The sequence below is a fragment of the Peromyscus californicus genome, unplaced genomic scaffold (genome assembly GCF_007827085.1).
Source record: "Peromyscus californicus insignis strain IS unplaced genomic scaffold, ASM782708v3 Scaffold_17__1_contigs__length_78620276, whole genome shotgun sequence".
Classification (NCBI taxonomy): Eukaryota; Metazoa; Chordata; class Mammalia; order Rodentia; family Cricetidae; genus Peromyscus; species Peromyscus californicus.
This window is the reverse complement of record NW_026294469.1, coordinates 72,959,517-72,982,704: the sequence shown is the minus strand read 5'-3', so window position 1 is coordinate 72,982,704 and position 23,188 is coordinate 72,959,517. Positions and strand designations below refer to the sequence as shown.

Here is a 23,188-nt window from a genome sequence, read left to right as displayed (position 1 = left end):
ATTGTAAGATAGTGCTTTATGTATTAATAGTTTTAGCTTTTATCCATGTATGTTAACCAAAGTTTACCTTTTTTTTGAATTTTATATTCTCTATAGTTCTAACAGAGGTGGAAATTGATTTACTTAAGAAATGTTTTTATTCTCCAGAGATGTTTTTAATGAGGAAATTTCCTCCTTCTTCCAACCCCCTATTTTTTTTTCTTCCTGTCATGTGGATAGAATCCATGTCCTCCTGTTTGCCAAGTCAGCACTTTACCCCTGAGCCATCTCTCAGCTCTGATAAAGGATCTGTTGCATAAGGGAATCCTAACTTTGTTTCCTTAATGCAGTACCTAAGAAGACTTCCTCTTGTGTAAAAAGACAGTGCCATCTAGAAGTCAAGTCTAAGAAAATCTGAAGTCTTTGTCCCTTCCTACAAGTTCAGTAAAAATGGAGATAAGTGTCTTAGGGAGACAGAGACTTGAATTTTCTGGATTTACCTACTTGTCTTTTTTAAAATAACACCTGCAATTTTATTTGGCTCAAAATAATATTTTCAGATTTTTTGACTGTTACTGTGAAATTCCTTTCATAAAACCTAAAATTTAAAATTTAGTGTTGCAAACAACAGCATCAAAAGATATTTTTTTGTTCTGCATGCTAGATTATATTAGTTTAGTATCAATGAGATGGTAGCACATTTTTAGAAATTTCTTGGTTGTTGCTTCTTTGTAGGTCATAACTACCATACTTCACATTGTTCATCTGTTTAATTTTTTTCCTATTAAATTACGCCAGAAGCAGGAAGTATCATTCTTGTTCAAGCATCTTTTTTTATTACCTATTTATAGTACATAATTACTGTAGCTTGCATATGAAAAATTGGAACTATCCAGTAAATGATAGGTCTTTAGTATACATCTAGTTATGTGGCTTTGTGAACAGTTAGGATACTTTGTAAAAATAGTTTTTCAGTATGTGAAAAAATTGTCAGTAAGGGAGATGCAAGAGTAAATGGAAGGTTGGCTCCAGAGACGTTAGGCAAGAGAACCTGATTATGGAATTCTGTGAGCAGGATGGATTGGACTAGTTGAGGGTGACTTCACGTGTGAAGTTTGGCTATCTGTACCATCCTTGATAAACTTGGAGAAGAAACAAGTTACAGGGCCCTTTGGAGACATGCAGTGCAGCATCTGATTTCATTGGATGGGGCTTAAAAATCACTATTAAAAAGATACATTAACAATATTTTAATTTTCTGTCTGACATTTATCTAGAAAGAATATAAATATTGTTTGGATAGGCCTAATCCATTCTAAGGTAGGTGTGTGTGTGTGTACACAAGATATCTCAGTTTTTGTTTAAACTTTTGGTTATTTGTAAGATAATTTGATAATTCTAAATGTCATAATTCATAAAGTAAATTCCCTGAGTTAAATTACTAAATCAGATAAGAACTAGCAAAGGCTGAAATTTGAAGTATATAATATTCCCTTTTAGGATTAGTAGCTGAAATCCTAATGAGTTGTCATTGTTCTAAGATCTGTGAAGTTCCTTAATTGGTATCCTTACATGTATTTTTAATAGAAATAACCTCTTGCAATTTAAAATGTTGTGAAAGAAATTTTATTATATTACTTGAACTTTATTTGGTACATTTTGTTTTCTTAGATGTTTGTATATCATGTCTATTATCTCTATGAAATAGGTATTTTATGAGTTATATACTTCCTGTTGTAAGATACGGTTTTTCATATTTTAACATTTTTGAAATTGTGATGTTTTAGAGTTAATTGCTACTTACTTTTTTATACATTTGTTAAGCTGTTATTAATCTACTTCTTATCTCAAAATTGATAGTCTCTCAGAATCAAGTAAGTATTATATATTAAATTACTGTAATGTGCTAAGGACGACATCTATTGTTGTTGTGGGATTTTGATTAGTTGACTGAAATTTTGGCTCTTATTTCTCATTGCAGGATTTCACTTTAATGTCTTGCATGAAACTCTCTTTTTTGTGACTTTTGGCAGTATATCATCTCTGAAAATGTGTTAATAGTATCCTCCAAGTACTCCTCTTTTTCTGTTTTCTGCTCAGTGAGCGGTGCCCTACTTGTTATATTTTTGCTTTCCTCCGTAGGCCAGGAGCTTTCGTAAGGACTGGAATATATTCTTTGGTTTTTGCATTTCTAGCATTGCTCTTATGGAGAGGCACATGGTGCCTGCTCATTTGAAAAGGGACTGCAGGATGGGCATGTGAAGTCTGACTTCATCTACATTACAGGCGGCTTTTCCTTGTCAGAGCCAGGGTTTTCTGTTAACTTGGATAGAACTGTATTTCCAAACTCAATATAATGAGGTGTTTTTTTTTCTTTTTTAATAGCAAAGATAGATTTGCTTCTCATGTAGTATAAGCATGTTGGTGATAATAATTTACTTACCTTTAGTTTCCATATTTATTAGCTTACATATATTTAAGATATTCATGGTATATCTGGTAATTACAGAAGAACCTAAGTAACAATTCAAGGTAATGCTACTGGCTTGAGGTGGTATTGTGTTCCCCGAAATATTGTGCACCCTAATAAACTTATCTGGGGTTAGAGACAGAACAGCCACTAGATACAAAGGCTAGAAAATGGTGGCACTCATACCTTTAATCCTAGCACTCCAGAGGTAGAAATCCCTCTGGATCTCTGTGAGTTCAAGGCCACATTGGAAACAGCCAGGCTTGGTGACACACGCCTTTAATCCCAGAAAGCGAGCCTTTAATCCCAGGGAGTGGTGGTAGAAAGCAGAAAGGTATATAAGGCGTGAGGACCAGAAACTAGCAGCATTTGGCCTGGTTAAGCATTTGGCTGGTTAAGCTTTCAGGCTTCTAGCAGCAGTTCAGCTGAGACCCATTCTGGATGAGGACTCAGAGGCCTCCAGTCTGAGGAAAGAGGACCAGCTGAGGATCCGGCGAGGTGAGGTAGCTGTGGCTTGTTCTGTCTCTCTGACCATCCAGCATTTCACCCCAATAACTGGCCCCGGGTTTGATTTTATTAATAAGACTCTAAGATTCATGCTACACTGGCTAGTTATGATCACAGCAGACTTTCAGTTTCTAATGGATATAATTCATTTGTTTTCTTTGCATTTGTATTTAGTATGATGTCCAAAGGTTATTTTTTTTTTCCAAATTACCCTAGCATGTTCTTTTTGCTTCATTACTTGTACAGTCATGGATGGCTACTTCTATGAATTTGTGTGATGGTATATTTCTTCCTAATTTGGGAATATGTATTGACATAAGTCTGTTTTGTTTGTTACTCTTTTCATTGACTGGAAATTTTTTATTTTGTTATGACTGTGTGCAAATTAATAATGGAGTTAATTTTTTTTTCATTTTGAAGGAATTGAAGTTTTTCTTTATATCTAGTACTTATAAAAATTGAAGCCAGGCTGTGGTATACACCTTAATCCTACTTTTCGGGAGGCAGAGGCAGGAGAATCTCTATGAGTTTGAGGCCAGCCTGGTCTATATAGTGTGTTCCAGAACAGTCAGGATACACAGAAAAACCTTGTCTTGAAAAACAAACAAACAAACAAAAAGAAAGAAACAATATTTAAATGTCTTGAGTGCCCAGTGATATAGTAGCTAAGGTTACAGAGTAGTTACAGTACAGTAAGCAATTAGTTTTGAAGTATTCGACCTGAGGGCCATACAGCTACAAATACTATCAAGTAATTGTAATATTAGTAGTATGTTAAGGTTATGGTATTGAAAATTTAAATACTGACTTTCTTTGAAAATATGTTGAAATTATATAGAAATGTACAAGATTTTTTTTTTTGTAGAAGTACATCTAATTTTGGAATTTGGACTCAAGTAGAATTTTGAACAAATTAGTAGTAGGTAAAATTGCCCTTACAGCAAATTTTATGAACAAAACATTCATGTTCCCTAAAAAATGTTTTCTCTTATTTTGGAATACTAGATTTAATTTAGATACATAAAATAGTATACGTACATTGGACATAAATATAGAAATGAAACTGACTGTCCTGGGAAATGATTAGGAATAATGGGATATGGGAGAGAGGGGAGGAGTAGTGGTGATGGTCAGCGTGTATGATACATGTGTATGAACATGTCTTTAGGAAGCCTATCACCTGTGTAATGAATGTATGCCAATAACAACCAACAGTCAGTCAAGCAACTCAAGATCATACAAAAACGGGATTATTGTAGTGTTCTGTAATTAGATGCCATTTTTGAAATGGTCAAAGAAGAATTGAAAGCCCATTATTTAAGGACCAGGCTTCCATGGAGAGGCGATGAAGTGGAGTGAGGCAGACAGTGGTTAGTGGGTGCTTGTTGTTCCCCGGGGTGTGGACCGTGGCATGGGAGGGGAGAGAGATGGATGCTCACTTCAGACTCTCCTGGATACATGCCCTGATTTCTGCTGATCCGTGTTATATATAGACAGTGTTTGCGAAAGGCAGTCCTCGTGGGTTACCTTGTAGAGAATGTTTCCTGCTCAGTGCATGAGGAAAAATGCTTCTAGTGTATATGAATAACTATTTTTCTGTCTTTCTGGGTATTTAAATTTATTTATGTCGAATTATTTAAATGATTTTATGGGGAGTATGCTAGTGCCATTGAAGTTTGTCTAGTGTATACAAAATGGGATGAAAATTACTAAGTTTTTCATAGCTCAATAAATCTCACTGTATTGGGGATAATCTGATATGATAAGGACTTAGAAAAACATAAAATTTTCTTCGTCGTTTCTGTTGTATTCTTTTTTTAAAAAGTAAGTTTTTAACTGAAATAGAATTCCATCACTTTACATCCTCCTTTTCCTTTCGTCAGCCCCTCCTAGGTTCTCGTCTTCCAAACTCTCCATCCTCCCTCTCAATTTGATAGCTTCTGTTCTGTTATTACATACATACATACATACGTACATACATACATACATACATACACGTGCATATACACCAATATATAAAATACAATCTGCTGGTTCCTTTTTTGCTGTTTGTGTGTATATGATTTCATGGTTGATAACTCTGCACTGGAAACCAATCAGGCTCATCTTTGGCAGATGCAAATTGTTTCTCCCTATGGTCATTAGTTGCCTGTATTTCTTTTTGTAGAGGTAGGAGCTTCCACATCGTTCCCCTTTCTACTCAACGTGTCCTTTGGTAGCATCATTTTTTGGGTCTTTTTTATGCAGCCATTTCTAGCAGAGACTGTTGGACAGTAGGTTTCCTTGTTCTGGCTCTCGCAGTCTTTCTTGGTTATGTTGCCTGAGCCATGGAAGCAGGAGCTCTGATGTAGATGTGTTTACTGCTTTTTCCAGGATCAGTTGATCTCTGCGTTTTCTTCACTTTTCTTTTTCTATAAAGAGATGGTAGCTGTACTTATTTATCTGTGGTTGTAAGGATAAGATTTAGAAGGTAGTAGGAATTATGCTGGTCTAACAAACTGGCCATAGTAGATTCTTTTCTAAGGTTCATGATCCCATTACCCCCGAGAAGGTGGCTAGGTTTCCAATACAAGACATAATTTCCCTCCTCTTAAGTGAGGCTTAAGTCCAATTAATTAGTTTTCACTGTTATAAGAGTGCCATTATTTCACCTTTATGCATGCCTTGCCATGCCAGTCATTTTTGTGGTTGCAGATGTTGCAGCTGGGTTGGACTGTTTAATTGTTTCCCTCCCTTGACACTTTGCACAGTATTTTCTGTTCTACAGAGGCTAGACTTAAGGAAAGAAACTTTCAGCTTAGATTTAGTTCAAGCAATCTGAGTCCTATGTCTTAAATGTTCAGTGTTTTCAGCAATAGGGGCCCACCTTCAAGTTCTGAGAGACAACCTCGGGCTACATTGATAGTCTATACTGTTTCTTTGAAGTCACTTGGACAACCCTCACCAACTATTGGAAAGGATGCTTCTTATGCCTACTACCAAGGATTATGTTAGTAGTCCTTTTATTAAATAAGAAGTTGTTAATGTTTCTGTCAGAGGGTTTTGCCTTCATGTATGTCTGTGCATGCCATGCGTACAGTGCTTGCCAGAAGTAAGTGTTGGTTCCCTTGGGACTGGTTCTGCAGATGTTTGTTCGTTAGCTGCTATATAGGTGCTAGGGATCAAACTGGGTACTCTGGAAGAACAGCTAGTGCTCTTTTTTTTTGTTTTGTTTTTGTTTTTGTTTTTGTTTTTGTTTTTCGAGACAGGGTTTCTCTGTGTAGCTTTGCGCCTTTCCTGGAACTCGCTTTGGAGACCAGGCTGGCCTCGAACTCACAGAGATCCGCCTGGCTCTGCCTCCCGAGTGCTGGGATTAAAGGCGTGCGCCACCACCGCCCGGCCAGCTAGTGCTCTTAACCACTGGAGAACCATTGCTCCAATCCCCTAGTCTATGGTTCTTCTGGGGAGCATTGTTAGCCAAAGTGGCTTAACTTCCTTGAAGTGATCTACATAGACTTACATGTAGTATGTATTCTTTTAGGTAATGTAAAATAATATGATGTTTTGAGGCTTTATCAAGCAACCTTGGTGTTATTTTCCCTCATCCTTCCTTCTCCATCATTTTGACTTCCCTTCCTCCTTCCTAGTTGGGTTTCCCTTGCCATTTTCCCTTTTCCTACCTCATATCTCCTCTACTTGCCCACTTAAGCCACTGCTCCATCCTAATAGCCTAATGGACCTTGAACATTGCTGAGCAAGTATCTTTGGAGTAGGATACCGAGTCCTTTGGGCAATTGCTAAAGGAGTGGTAGAGCTGAGTCATAAGAGTCAGAAACATTTTTAGGTTTAGGTTTTATGAGGATTCTCCATACAGATTTCTAGAGAGGCTGCACCAGTTTACATTCCCACTAATAATGAATGACAAGTCCTCTTTTTCCAAATCTTTGGCAGCTTTTCACCCCAGTCAGAATGGCCACGATCAACAAAACAGCTATTGTATTTTTCCAAATAGTAATAAGGCAGAATTGCTGCTTTTCACCTGCTTGTTTGGTGTGAGTATGGTACTTTCAAATGCTGCAGGTGGTAAGCATTGATGAGCAGTACCTGTTATGTGTATAAGAGACGGAAGTTCAGTTTTGTGCCATTAAGGAAACCAAAATGTCTTTATTCGTTATTTGCATTGTCTGCTGTGACATTGACTCTGTGTCTGCTCAGGACTCTGCCAGTAGAAGAACTCTATTTCTTAGCTAGCTCTGTATGCACAGCCCAGTTTTCCGCCACATCAGTGTATACATCACTCCTATGAAAGATTTTATTTTCTTCCTCACATCTGTTTCTAGGTCTTTCATTTATATGATTAGAAAATTATTTCCTTCCGTTTCCTTTGTTGATGCAAAAGAGAGAAATAATTAGCAATTAATGGTTTGTCTATTTATGACATAAGCTAGTTCCCTGATTTCACTAAATGAACCTTCTTGCCTTTAGTCATCTTCTAAAAGGAACCACATCGGATTCAAAATGCAAGTGAATTTATTTGGATTTAGACTGTTTGCTAGAGAAAAGCAAGATTTGTAAACCATGACAGTTGTCCTCATGATGATATGATGTGGTTAGTAAGGAGTTAAATGTTACTAATTCAACCAAGGACTGCTTTCCCTTGTCTTAAAAACAAGGTTCTACAAATGATAAGTTTGAAGTGTTCTTACATTGCTGAAGAAAAATATGTAAGTTCAGCAGAATTTCAGAAAAAGCCTATTCTGCCTTATATGCATACACTGCCTGTGTCTGGGATGGTCTCTGTGGTTTATCAGTTTATCCTGATGCAAAGGAGGAACACATGAAGGGGTCCAGGGTCTTTCATAGGATCTTTAGCTTATCACTGTCTACAAAGCACCTGGTTGAATCAAATTCTGTAGGGTATGTGTGTGTGTGTGTGTGTGTGTGTGTGTGTGTGTGTGTGTGTGTGTGTGTGTATTAGTTTCTGTCATTTGGTAAATTAGAGACTTTCTTAAATTTTATAATTGTTTTTAATTTGTTTTATTCATCTCTGTTCAAGAATACTTAGTTTTGCAACATATAAACTAATATGGTGAGTGTTGCCTTTTTTTTTAATCTCATTTTTTTGCTCCTTGGCAGTGTTTAGTTAGAACAAACCCTGAGTTTAGTTTTATTTGACTTAAGTTCAGCATTCCCAGTAGCATTAATAAAATTCATATTACTGTATTTATTTAGGAAAAATATTTGGAATATCAACAATGAATAGATATGTCAGAGTAAGACCAAGAAAATTATATCATATATATTCTTTAGTGAGAAGGCAATAAAATAAATCAAATCATATATTTTAAGACAGTAGTTGTGATGCATATCTGTAATCCCCAGTTTGTGCAGGATTGAGGCAGGACAGTCACAAGAGCAAGGGCAATTTGGGCCACATAGTAAATAGCCTGAGCTACAAGAGTAATATCAACTGTTGTCATACAAACTGAGGACTGGGAATGCAGCTCAGTAGCTGAGCCCTTGTCCAGCATATATATATATTCCTAGATTTGATCTTCAGTATAACCCCAAGTAAATAAAACAGACAACAACATTTTGTATTCATGTATATACTTACATATATATTTTGGGTAGCAGTTTCAAATTAAGGAAAGAGAATTTTTACAGCATATTAACATTCAGAATTTGTCAAAATTCACCAGCAAGACTACCACACAGTGTCTCTTTAGAAGATTAGAATTAGAAGATTAAAATATCACTTTAAACTGCTGAGATTTTAAAATCTCATTTTTTCCTACTCTGCAGCTAGTAGTCAAATTGCTGATAAATTCCAGTGTGTGTTTGACTAGCAAAGATTACAGCAAACTTGTGAAGGGCTTGTCTTTTGTAGACTGTTGGTGAACAACCTTTCCACTGACAAAATTATATAATACAGGGTTAATTTGAAGTCATGTGACATTGTGGCTCATTTTTATTAAAAGCAACTTCCAAATTTTTAACTGAAACTAGTGTATTAATACAAAAATGTCGTTGATTGTAGTTTATGTGTTTTGACTTCAAAAGCTAAAGGAAAAATTTTCTATGAATTTCAGTCTATAAAAAATGAAAAAAATCTTAATTTTATGGGGCAATCATAAACAGTACATTAGGTTTTCTCTAATAACATGTACCATTAAAAAACTTCATTATGGTGTATTCTATGATCTTTATATCACAATGAGAAAGGAAGAAGATTATTAAGTATGGGATCTCCTGGCATTTTTACCTGTTGTGGCCTCTGTCGTGTCAGAAGTACAGTACATTGACTTCTGGAGTAGCTGCCAGACAGGAGCAGCCTGTGTCAGTGTGTGACCACCTCCTGTAACTGCAAGCACTCCCTGAAGCCAGTCTGTGTGGCAGAGTCCTAGATGAGGTCTTCATGGGTGCTGACCATAAAAAGTTCATCAAAGTAATGAGGCGAGGAGAGCACTTGGTGCTCATGGGCAGAGCTCAGCACCAAGGAGTGTGAACTGGCTCCAGCTGTGACAATAAAACAGCAGGTGGCTGCTGTCATTAGGGTGGCAGATGAGGCAGGGGACTCACATTCAGCCCACAAAACTCTCATTTGTTAGCCATCGCCACTGTACCATGCAAAATAGCTTCCATCTCAGTCAATTTTACTTTGCAAAATATTATACATAGCCCTAGAAGATTAGAGCTCTGAGCACACAGGTCTCCTTCCCTCCTACTGCCTCCCTCCACTCTATTCTCTGTGTTTCCTCTCTTCTGTCCATTTACTCACCCCACCCTCCCTTCTTTCCTTCACCATTTGTGCCCCAAACTCCTGTTGGTCAACTCATTGGACGCTCAGTAAAGGTCTTACAATTAAAGAGGAAAGTTGGTGTCATTTTTGTCATCAGGCAGTAATTGTTACTTGGTATTTCAGGCTGTATGCTCTCTTGAGACCCTTTCTTTGGATGCACTTTTTCTTGTCCTCCTCTGTGAAGAACTTAGAATCATAGTGAAAGAAAGAGAAGAAAGACAGTAGAGTTGTCGGAGGGTTTCTTTTTTAAACAGGTTGATTGATTGAGGAGCTAGCTTACAGATTCCAGAATTTAGTGGTGCTTTCTGAGTTCCAGTTTAGAAGTGAAAAGCATGGCATTGTTTCAACAATAGATGGTTGTAGGACATTTTAGTATACTTTATGATTGAAAGCATGACTGTAGGCCAAGATTTAATAGGAAAACTTTGACTAATAGACACTGTTAATTTCAATATAGTAGGGAGGGGAAATTAAAGAAGTCTGATAGTAACTGGATAAAGAAAGCATCTAATTTCAATGAAAATTGGATTGTGTGATATTCCGTTGCCTTTCTCGTCCACTCTTTAAAGGAACACAGACCTAAATTAATTGAGCACAGTGTTGTGAAAACAATCCATTCTATGCGAGCTGATAGAAAACAACCATTGCAGATAACATTTAGCCTTCAGCAGATAGGTTAATTATTTTTGCAGACTGTCCATCGCTGTGTCTATAGCTATTATCTAGAATATATTTAAATATTATTAATCAATTATTTAATTTAAATAATATTTAAGTATATTATATAAATGTTGGCTTATACTGGCTTGCACACATTAATTCTTATTCTGTATATTACTCATTTAAACAGTGAATGCTTTTGGTTTTCTGGTGTCTCCAGATTGGTTCATTGGATTTGGTTTCTGTTACATGGTTGTTTATGATGTATCTCTATTATTTCTTTTTTTTTTTTTTTTTTTTTTTTTTTGGTTTTTTGAGACAGCGTTTCTCTGTGTAGCTTTGCGCCTTTCCTGGAACTCACTTGGTAGCCCAGGCTGGCCTCGAACTCACAGAGATCCTCCTGGCTCTGCCTCCTGAGTGCTGGGATTAAAGGCGTGCGCCACCACCGCCCGGCTGTTTCTTTTGAGTATTTTCTTATTTCTGCATCAGAAGCTCTTCCAGCCTTGGTATCAGCTTTCATTGACCAGGAATGCTAGATCCTTCTAATGGAGTACTATATGTATAAATCTTGCTCTTCCTGTGGGGTGAATTCAATACCTTAGAGTTTTCTTTCAGTGAATTCTATTTCTCACAGAATTGTTCACAACACATTTTCCATCTTATTTCCTTAAAAGGAAAAATTATATCTTATTCAAAATCTTACCACTGTTTTCTATGTCCTTCATAAACTGTGAGCAACCTTCCAGCTTTATTCCTTGTCCCATCAGTGCTTCATCATGGTATGCATGCAGTGTTCTTAAACCAATTACCTTTTCTCATAGTGTCTTTCTGCTGGGAATGTGTGCCTTTTTTTGGAGAACCCTAGTTGTCATTGAACTTCACTTTTTCTTCAAGAGTAGCCTTAATTCTTGTTACCTATTTTATAATTGTCAGTTAAAAAAGAAAACTTCTTTTTTTTTTTTTTTGCTTGGTATGTGAAATCTGAAATGAATGCCTAAATGAGTGATAAGGTAGGTTCTTTCTCAGTGAGCGTAAGTGATGTGCTCTTCATATGATCCCTTTAAAAATAATCTGCTTTCCTTTTCTGTAGATTTGTTTCTCCCGGACATTTGATGCCAGTAAGATCCTATAGCATATGGTGTTTGGATCTTTTCACAATTCATACATATTATATGTGGCATGCATGGCTACTTCTTATGTCTTGCAAATTCCACACTGTAAGGATGTAGCACAGTTTATCCATTCAGCATTTTGCGGATATCTGTACTCTTACTGCTTTCAGGCATCATAGTTTACACTACTGTAAACTGTGTGCTAGTGTTGTATGGGCACAAGGTTTTTGAAGCCCGTGGATCTGTATCTGAAAGTGGGATTGCTGGTTCGTGTGATAATAGTGTTTAGCTTTGCTGTAGCCACTAATGGCTTTCCACAATGGCTGTGCCATTTTTTTTTTTTTTGTCCTCTCTAGTAGTAGACCCTACTTAACATGGTCTTTTAAAATGTATAGGCAATCTAGTGAGTTTGAATGAGGTGTCCCTTTTGGAGGTTTGGGGTGGATTTCCCTGAAGATGAATGGATTTAATTTGCTCGTTGTCTGTTTTTGTATCTTCTATAGAAAATTATGATTCAGATACTTTGCTGACTTTTAATTTGAGTTGTATTTTTATTGTTTAGTTTTTGTTTCTATATAAACCTTTATGTGTGATGTATTGTGGTGATATATTGTGTACACTAATAAAGCTTGCCTGGGGTTCGGAGGACAGAGCCAGCCACTAGATTAGACATAGAGGCCAGACAATGGTGGCACACCCCCTTAACCCTATCACTCAGGATCTCTGTGAGTTCAAGGCCACACTGGAAACAGAGCCAGGCAGTGGTGGCACACACCTTTAATCTTAGCACTGGGAAGCACACATACCTTTAATCCCAGGAAGTGATGTCTGGGCAGAGAAATGTATATAAGGCATGAGGAAACAGGAACTTTCTCTCTTTAGGCTGAGGATTTTCTAGAGGTAAGAGCTAGTGGCTGGCTGTTCTGCTTCTCTGATCTTTCAGCTTTCACCCTGATATCTGGCTCTGGGTTTTTTTTAAAAGATCATCTAAGATTTGAACAACAACATGTATTTATTTTTAATATATATTTATTATATATATATTCATTTCTAAGTATATAAATGTTCAGGTTTTATGTTTCTTAATTATTTTTCCCCTTCAGTTGACTATTTGGTCTTTTGGTTTGTCTAACTTGTGGAGTGCCAGTATTTATAGTATTTTTCAAAATTCTTATTTTTGTAAATTTAGTATTAGTGTATTTAGTATTTTTAGTATTTTTTTATTCACAAGTTTTAGTCTTCTTGTTCTTCCTGCCCCCACCTCCATAATAATCATTGTGAATTTGTACATTCTTAATTTTTTCTCATAACCAACTTAGAGTTGTTTTTTTATGTGTTTCTTTTTATTTTCTATTTTGGTAAATTTTTATTTCAGTATTCTGGCTTTTACTTTTTTCTTGATCTTTTGTGTTTTGTTTATTTTTCTAGTTATTTAAGATGGTAAAAGGTATGTTTTCTTTTTAAATATAGATGCTTACAAATAAGAATTTTTCTCCAACTTCCAATCCCTTTTTTGGTGGAGGTGATCTTAGCCAGGTCATGCCATGCTATGCAAGCCTTCTGTCCTCTTCCTTACCTGGGCCACATAAGTTTTAATGCTTTCATTTTTTATATTTTCATTTATGTTTTTATTTTCTTTTTTGATCCACTGCTTATTTATCAGAATATTCTTTAATTGGTATATTCTAGTTAATTTCTTTTTAAAGATGTGTGTGTGTGTGTGTGTGTGTGTGTGTGTGTGTGTGTGTGTGTGTGTAAGTGTGTGTGTCAGGGGCCAGAAGCGGGCATTGGATCCCCTGGAATGGGAGTTACAGGCAGTTGTTGTAAGCCTCCTGCCTTGGGTGCTGGGAACCAAGCTCCCATCCTATCCTATTAAAAAGAGTCATGCATTGTCAACTGTTGAGCCAGCTCTCCAGAACTTAATTTTACAAATTTTTGAGTTTATCATAGAGTGCTTCTGTTATTGCAATCTTGGGCACTCTGTGGGCTTGTTTCATTGTGCCAGTCTTGGGGGTCTGTGCTGTGTATTGGATATTGTTTTGAATGTGTGGGATGTTTTGTTCACAGTGAGGAGGGGCGAGTTTAAGCTTCTTAAAGTTTATTGTTTGAATTTCTGCTTCTCAATTCAGTTCTGTCAGTTTTTGCTTTTCTTTTTAATTGTACAAATACGTTTTTATTGTTTTCCATTCTTTTTCCATATTTTCATCATTAAAATTACCTTTCACTTTCTTCAGTAACTGTCTTTGTCTTAGTAATCTGTTTTGTATAGTACTAGTGTATCTATGTTGTATACTAGCATATCCATATTGTTTACTAGCGTATCCATGGTGTGTATACTATTGTATCCATGTTGTGTATACTATTGTATCCATAATGTGTATACTAGTGTATCCATGATGTGTATACTAGTGTATCCATGTTGTGTATACTAGTGTATCCATGATGTGTATACTAGTGTATCCATGTTGTGTATACTAATGTATCCATGTTGTGTATACTTAAGTATCTATGTTGTATAGTAGCATATCCATGTGTATACTAGTGTATCTATGCTGTGTACTAGCATATCCATGTTGTATACAGAGATAGGAACTGATGAAGAGGCCATGGTGTAGTGCTGCTTACTAGCTTGCTCCACATGACTTGTTCATCCTGCTTTCTGACAGCATCCAGGTCCACCAGCTGAGAGGTAGCACTGCCATAGTGAGCGAGGTCCTACCACATTAACCATCAAAACAGTGCCCCATAGGCTTGCCCCCATGCCGTATCTGTTGAGCTCATTTTCGCAATTGAGAATCTAGGTCCTCATGCTTATAAGGCAGGTATTTCATACTGAGTGAGTCATCTCTCCAGCCCCTGGAGTGTCTTTATTTTAAAGTACACTCTCATATCTCTGCATTTGGGTTGTAGTGTTTAAGCCTGTTCTTCACACTTGACTTTTGACATGTTGGACTCATGTTGTTCACACTTGCCTTTTGGTGGCTGTTCTTCCTTGTGCCTCCTTTGTTTCTCTGTTTCACTACATACGATTTTATTTTGTAAGTTATGCTGGCATTTTCTTATTTATCGATTTAATTCTATTTGTAGTTCCATATATATATAAATGTATGAGTATGTAATATATATTTATATATAATTTATATATGCATGTAAATTTTATGTATTTAAATTTTCTTAATTTTTACCCTGGGGATGACAGTAAACATTGTAACTTATGTTATTACAGTTTGTTGAATACCAAATTAATTTCAACTGTGCAAAGCTTTGCTCCTGTGTAGGTTCATTCTCCCTCTATTTTATTACTGTGATTCAAATTTTTTATACATTTTATGTTCCATTGTAATTGTTACTCTAAGTTGGTATCTTTCAACCCAGCAAGAAATAAAAGAGATAGAAATAAAAGATAATTTTGTATTTTCTCATCATTTATCCAGGTAGTCTCCATTAATAGTGTCTTTCTTTTCTTTCATTTGTAAGTAAATTTCTGCCTGTTTCCTTTCAATATTAACCTGGAGGATTATCTTTACTATTTCTTGTAGGGCTGATTTGCTGACTATGAATTTTTTGACTTTTGTTTATCTGACTCTGCCTTCACATCTCTTTGTGTTCGCATCTATATTTTTGAGTTTATACAGAAATCTTGGTTCATTTCTATGTGTGTGTGTGTAGTAGTACTTTGAGTATGATTTCTTTCTGTCTTGAATAGTTTTGAGGCTAAGTCACCTGCTAATCTTTTTTTTTTTTTTTTTTTTTTTGGTTTTCGAAACAGGATTTCTCGGTGTAGTTTTGGTACCTGTCCTGGATCTTGCTCTGTAGACCAGACCAGGCTGGCCTCGAACTCACAGAGATCTATCCTCCTGGCTCTGCCTCCCGAGTGCTGGGATTAAAGGCGTGCACCTCAGCCTCCTGGCTGTCACCTACTAATCTTGATGAACATGCCTACTAATCTAATTAAACGATAGTTTTCCTGTTGCTGTTTTCACAGGTCCTTTCCTGTGTTTGACATTGGTAGTTTAATTATGTTGACTGTCATTCTGGATCCTGTTGAATGTTTAAGTTTCTTGGATGTTGCAAATGTTGTTTTACATGAATGTTACATTTTTCCTACTAGCCCCCCCCCATATGTTTTCTCATCCTACCCTTCAGAACTATCCTCTTATGCTTGGTAATGCTCCTTTTTCTGTGGTTCACACCCCACCCCAACTTCTTCTTTTGGTCCTTTTTCATCTTTTCAGTCTAGAGTGAAAACCTTTCTGTTTACTGATTGTCTTTTTCTCTTTCCTTCTTTCTTTCTTCTTCCTTCCCTCCCTCCCTCCCTTTTTTTTTGTGATTTTTCATTTCTTCTGATCTTGGTAAGTTTCTTATTTAGTTTTTCTGCTTTTCAGTTACAATGACCTCATATTTGGTTCTCTGACGTATCTCTTTGCTGATAGTCTCCACTTGTTGTTCATTGTTCTAATAGTTCCCTGTTATTCTTTTCTTTGAACATGAAATAGTTATGGAGGTTATTTTCTGGTAGCAGTTCCTTGAGTAGGGTTCTAGAGGGATAGCTTGCACACAGATATTTTCAACAGTTTAGTTTTCACTAATGTTCAAGTCATATTCAGATATGTTTGATAGTTCCTCTTCCCATGTACTTGACAGGACATTGGGTTGTTCTTCTTTTTACTTTCTCCTGTTTGTATTAACTATTCCAAAGAATCCCATTTTGGATTTCGTTAATTTTTTGAATGCTTTTGGCCATGTTCTTGTGGCCTTATATGTCTTGTTTTCCGCAGTGCTGAAGGTTTCTGGAGGTCCTCTGTTCATCTTAGAATACAGCTTCCCATTTCTTATTGAATCTAAGGTTTCTGTATATATTTTAGATGTAACTTATTGCATACATGATTTCCAAGATTTTCTTCCAGTTTGTGATTTTGTCTTCAGAAGATAAGAATTTTGACATTTTGGTACGAGTTCCATAAATTCAGCTCTTAATGACTTTTGCTTTTCTCTAATGTCCAGTGTCAGTCCTACCCTACACTTTGTGTTTTATCTATTTTCTGTCTGTCTCTGTCTTTCCCTCCCGCCCTCCATCTTTTTCTTTCTGTCTTTCTACATGTATTTTCATGAGAACACATGAGGGTGATGCTTCTTTGTGTAATGAATGTGCATGTGTAGGAGTGAGTGTTTGCCCACCTGTGCATTTGCAGACGTCAGAGGGAGATGTCAGGGCTCCTGCTCTGTCAGACTTTGCCTGTGCTCTTGAAGCATAGTCTCTCACTGGGTCTAGAGCATGGCTGCCACCTTGCAGCCCCAGTGATCATTCTGTCTCTGTCCGTTGGGATGCTGTTGTTCCATACACATATCCATTCTTGGCTTCTGTGAATGTGGGTTTGGGGATCTGAACTCGGGTCTTCATGTTGACTTCACTTTGCTTCCCTGCTAACCCCATTTGTGGCTAATTTCTGTACTTCTCAGGTTGAAGGTGAAAGTTACTGTATCTTGTGGTTCTTCCTTTGTTTCTGTAAATCTATTGCCATTCTTTTTTTTTTTTTTTTTTTAAGAGATTTTACATACCAAAACATACGGAACGCTTCACGAATTTGCGTGTCATCCTTGCGCAGGGGCCATGCTAGTCTTCTCTGTATTGTTCCAATTTTAGTATATGTGCTGCCGAACCGAGCACACTCTATTGCCATTCTCCTCTTAGGTTTTCTCTAACTAACATTTTTACCTCTGCTTTTTGGACTTTCTCTTCATTTCTTATATACTGTTTGCAACTTGTTGAATTTCTGACTTCTTGGAGTTTATTGTTCACATTTGGAAATTTTTTTGCTCTTCATTTCTTCAAAATATTTCCATTGCACCTTCTGTCTTTGGACCTTCCAGTTTATACTCCTTGAATTTGAGACAGCTTAGCATTTTACTGAGTAAACTTTTAGAGGAAATTCTCCACGAAGGGTTTTTTTTGGGGTGGTGGTGGTGGTGGTAGTGGTTAAGTGCCAGTTCGTGCGTGGAGCTGAGAGGCCTGCTGGTCCCATTAGGATGAATGTTTCCCAGATTTGAGTAGACTGCATAGCAGGTAGGGTTTTCATTCCACATTGCCATCCACTATGCAGGATCTTATTTCAGCCTCTACACAAAATATTAGGGAAGAAATCTGCAAATATATTACATATAAAAGTGGAAATCTGCTTTTTGTTGTTGTTGGATTCATTGATTAGTGTTTTATTCCTTGACATAAACACCCTTCTATGTTTTAGCACCTGCAGATTTAATCAATAAGGACAAGACCAGAATTACATGCTCCAGTAGGAAGAGAGCCTTAATTTATTAATAGCAATTGTTTATTGAGAGTTACTTCATTTCTTGAAATACTTCATACTTAGGCTTTTTTCATAGGTTGTTAACACTTTATAGATATGTTTTCTTCTGACCATTTCTCTATTTATTCCAAGATGCTTTGCTTTCTTTTTCTTTTTGTGATTTCGTCTCTTTATGTAGGCCAGGATGGCTTCAAACTTCTACTTCTATCATAGCCTCCTTCATAGATGGTGTTATAGACATATGCCACCAGGCCTAGCTTAGCTACCTTAAAATTAAGTGCCTATCTGTTACACTTGTGGATTTATACCTAATAACCCTTGTTAAATATTTATTATCTTATTTGGGAGATATACTGTTCTCCCTGTAAAATTATAAATTTCTTCTCTGTTTATTGTTATGTCATTGCATAGGTTGGTGTATAAGGTTTCCACATCTTGGAAAACTGACATTAAGATTTATAGACGAATATGCACACTCTTGAACATCCTCTCTGTCTGGGTTCTGGGGTCTGTTTAACCCTCCCTCTCATGTTTGTAGGGTTGCTATTCTAGAGTTCTACTAAACTTCCTATTTAATCTTCAGCATAAACCCAGGGAACAGAGCTAGCAGTGCCCTTGTGTAGTTGTGGGTGAGGGAGGATGTAGCTCGGCCTCCCACAGTTCCAAGCCTTGATCTGAGTGCTTTCCTATTGCCTGCCCTCCCATTAGGAGAGCCTCAGCATGATTCCCTCATGGCGTATCTATGGTTGATTTCTCCTATAGAAAACACCTGGACATATATTGAACCACTGTGCCATTTTAATGATTGCGTTCTCAAGTCATATTTGTAGTCTCTGAGTTCTGCCCCAATACCACTTCTGTCACAGAGTTTATAGAGTTACTTAATATATACATGCCACAGGTCTTTTTCAATAGTAAAATATAGTGTCTGATTTAAGTGAATTGGTATACGTAAAACAGCCAATATTATTTCATCTCCCTCTCTTTAAATAAGAATATAAACAAAATGTACAACAGCACCAATATGGATTGCTTTCAATTTAATTTAGGATGCAGTTAGTATTTGGAAGTCTAAAATACATTGCTAGGGGTGAGGTACAGTAGTAGTTACAGTTATGAGAATGATAGTAATTACATTTTCATGAGAGCTTTCATTAACTTGAAGCAGAATTAATTGTTAAATAATTACGTTTTGAATATTTCTTCCTCTTTTGTTTGGATAGTATAGGACACTGTATCTGTTGTACATATTTGTATTACAATATCATATTCTTGGAGGAATGTTTTGACTATTGCAAGTAACATTTTGTATCTATAAACGCACATAACACTCTGTACAGAGAGTACTTAATTTTTGAGAAGGGTGAGGTATGTTTTTGTTTCTTTTTGTTACTTCATGAGATTTTAAGTAAATAAAACGAAGTTTATATTCATAGACTAGCACAGTTATCCAGAAAAAAGTACTAATTACCTGTTCAACATATACGTTAATTCTGCACTAAGTAAAGCTATGTGATAGTTTTCGTGATAGTTTTTCTAAGGCATGGTCTCAAAGGTCCCAAGCTAGCCCTGTTCTCACTATGAGATGCCTTTCAACATCTGACCTCCTCCCTCCCACATGCTGGGATTGCTGGCATATACCAATGTACTTGGTTTATGAGATGCTCTATTTTAAAGCCATAACTTTATGCATTCTAGGCAAGTAAGTATTTGTCCAAATGAGCTACATCCCGTACCTTCTATAACATTGTTAGAGTCTATTTCACATGTGTTGGGCAGAGGAGTAGATGTGATAATTATAACCAGAAGGATGGTAGAACCCCATGAAGTGTGTTAGAAGATATTTAGAAACAATGAAAGACACATCTGTTTTAACCTAAAAATTATTTCATAAAAGAGTTGAAACTGTCCCTTTTAGATTTCGAATGTGAACTAAACAAATCCCAAGTGGTTGTATATTTTTTTCTTTATTTGCAAGATAAAATGTTGATAGAGTCATAATGTCTTGGAACTTTAAGTTATTTTTTCCTATTTTGCTCATTTATCATTCTTGTCAGCAGATCAAAATATGATGGGCAGATTATTTCATGAAGCTATGCTTAAACAACAAAATGGGAATGTGCTTACATACTTATTGATTGTGATACAGGTTGTCTTACTTTGCTTTTTACTGCTATGATGAACTTGGGGATGAAAGGGCTTATTTCTTCAGAGCTTCAGTTCATCAGAAGTGGAAGTCTGCCCAGGAACTCAGTCCCGAGGCAGGGACTGAAGCAAAGACCATGAAAGAGTGCTGTTTACTGGCTGACTTGCCATAGATTACTCAGCTTATCCTTTCGTACAACCTAGACCACCTGCTTGGGGAGGAATCACTCACAGTGGGCTGGGCCCTTCCATATCAATCATTAATCAAGGAAATATCCCACAGACTTGCATGCTGGCCAGTGTGGTGGAGACATTTTCTTAGTTGAGGTTCCCTCTTCCCTGATGACTCCAGCTAATGTTATGTCAAGTTGACAAGAACTAACCAGCACAGAGAATGTATTTCCATTTATACGGATATATTTTTCTTTCTAAATATTATATACTTTCCTAACCCCTACAATAAAAAACTCTGTTCTTTTTATCTGTTGCTAGATTTTCATTCATTAGTTTGTTCCTTTTGAAAAAGAGTTAGTACATTTTAATGACCTTGTTTGTGGACTTGTCATTAAGCACCCTTTCTTCTTAGTTTGTAGTGGATTATGCACTTTCAGTGGTAGGGTTGCAGTTGTAAATAGAGCTCTGTAGGAACTAGGTCACTCGGCAGGAATCCTACTTTTGCATTTTCAGCTTGTTTGCTGTATTTTCTCCAAAAAGTCAGTGACTTATCTTCCTCCATCCTCAATTCCTTCTTTTTTCTGCATGAACTGGTAATGCCTACATTGTGTTGTGATGGAGTTTTAAGAATCCATTAAGAAAACAAAATGACCTATAAACTATAAACACAACATATTATGTTTGTTAATATTAAACAAGAAAAATTTACTTATTTTAGAAAAAAATAGAGACTAAGAGAAAATCTACTAGAGTGAATTTAGTTTATGTTTGTTTCAGGCAATACATATTTTTGCATGTGTACATTGGAATACAAAATATTCAAGAACTTCACATAAAGAAATGATACTTTCTGGTACTTTTGTGCCTTTCAAATGTTATATATTATGGACAGTTTTTCTTGTACTTGGAATTAATACAAAATATTCTATGATCATGCTGAATGTCTGAGTTAATCTCACTACCTACTAGGTATGTAGCTTTTCTTCAGCCATTTCAGACTCCCTTTGGAGGACATATTTGAAGATAGAAGAACTGGTTTCAAGTGCCTGATGGAGGATTGCCGTCTGCTGAGCAGAACTGGGACTTTGCCCAGAGAGCATTAGAAAGGGTCATGGACTGAGATGTGGAGTAAGCAGGCATATGTGCTGTTGGTATGCAGAATGACTTGCCAGAAAGAGAAACTGGGGGTCATGAACTTTAGGTGTAATAGTTTCAAATAGTTCAGTGAAAGAAGACTTGTGACTGAATATCAGACATGTTCTTTATTATTATTATTATTATTATTATTATTATTATGTATACAGTTCTGCCTGCATCTTTGCTGCATGCCAGAAGAGGGCACCAGATCTCAATATTGATGGCTGTGAGCTACCATGTGGTTGCTGGGAACTGGTCTCAGGACCTCTGGAAGAGGTGGTGCTCTTAACCTCTGAGCCATCTCTCCAGCCCTCAGACATACTCTTATATATCATCACCTCAGATGTGAAAAACAGCCTTGGAAAACATGGGTGGAGTTTCATGTTTTAGACTGTCCTGTAAAGAGACTCTGCTTGACGTTCAGGAAGTGAACTTTTTGTGTGAAGATAGAAACATGCACATAAATAAAATCTCACCCAAGGCGGATAGGATAAACACAAGAAAGTCCAATGGTGAGGATTAGAAGTACTCAGAAATGGTTTAGAACTAGTTGTGACCACTAAGTCATTAGCTAGTAGTCAGTACTGGCTGGAAAGATGGCTCAGGGTTAAGAGCAGTGGCTGCACGTGTAGAGGAAACAAGTTTGGTTCCCAGCCCACCTGGTGGCTGACAGTGGTCTCTAACTCCAGTACTGAATGCATGTGGTATACATACATAGATGTAGGCAAAGCATTCATACACATAAACACGAAGTAAAATTGAAATTTTTCTTTTGGTACAGAAAGTAGTAGTGGTAAATAGTACTTTCACACTTAGCTGAAGCTTTTTATGCTGTAGATGAAACAGGAACTATCTACAGGAACATGTTTGCACACTTTTTTGTACTGTAGATGAAGCAGGGTGTATCTGCAGAATTGTGTTTGCACACTTTTTCGTTCTGTAGATGAAGCAGAATGTAGCTGCAGAATTGTGTTTGCACACTTTCATTCTGTAGATGAAGCAGAATATATCTGCAGAATTGTGTTAGCACACTTTTTCGTTCTGTAGATGAAGCAGGATGTAGCTGCAGAATTGTGTTTGCACACCTTTTTAGACCTTGGGCACCAATCTTTCCCCTTACTGTCTTCAGCTTCTCATGGATCCAGCTCCATCATCACCTTCAGGAAACTACTAGGGCTTTCTTCTGATCTCCCTTTCAGTGTCTTGTGATTTTAGCCATGCTCTTTTAACCTCTCCTTTTACCCTGCCCTTGTGATCACACTACAGATTTACAGCTGTCAGTAGAACCTGCAATCTTATTTCTCTATGCCACATAATCAAACATATCCACTGGTGTCTGAATAAAGGATGTGAATACTACCAGGAGCTATTATTCTGGTGATGATGTAGTCATTAGTAGAAATGAACACTGACCACCACCACCACCACCACCACCACCACCACAACAACAACAACAATTCTGTAATTTGTCTATCTTAAGCAAGTACACTATTACAAATTGAAATACTGTTCACTTAAGGTTATTTTCAGAATATTTATACCTGTTTAGTAAAAAAGATATATTCTACAAAATAGAAAAAAATCATGCATTTTAAAGTGATATGTACCTCCAAAGTCAAATAACATCATGTTAAATATATTTCTTAATATTTTGAATTAATGTGAAAAATGAATAATGATGAATGTCTTTAAGAACCATTCATTATTTGATGTTTTATTTTTAGCCATGGGGGTTTATTTTGGGAATAAATTGGTCTGTTTCATGTTATATATCGTGAATATATTTAATGATGGAAATTAAGTTGCTCAGTTTGCCCTAATTTTGTACACACAATTTGTTGCTTTTTATTGAGCAGTACTGTTGGTCAGGGGAAATCTCTCAGATTCTAAATTGTCATGAGAATTGTTAGTGTAT

The 23,188-nt window shown here is 36.6% G+C and overlaps 1 protein-coding gene and 1 non-coding gene across 4 annotated transcripts in view; one reads left to right on the top strand and one right to left on the bottom strand.

The window, feature by feature from the left end:
- The window catches only part of Znf407 (zinc finger protein 407), a 426,208-nt gene that overhangs the window by 135,674 nt on the left and 267,346 nt on the right, over positions 1 to 23,188 (top strand). The window lies entirely within an intron of this gene.
- LOC128113136 (U6 spliceosomal RNA) lies at positions 17,071 to 17,177 on the bottom strand. Its single transcript, XR_008219356.1, has one exon. It is a non-coding gene; the product is annotated as a U6 spliceosomal RNA (small nuclear RNA).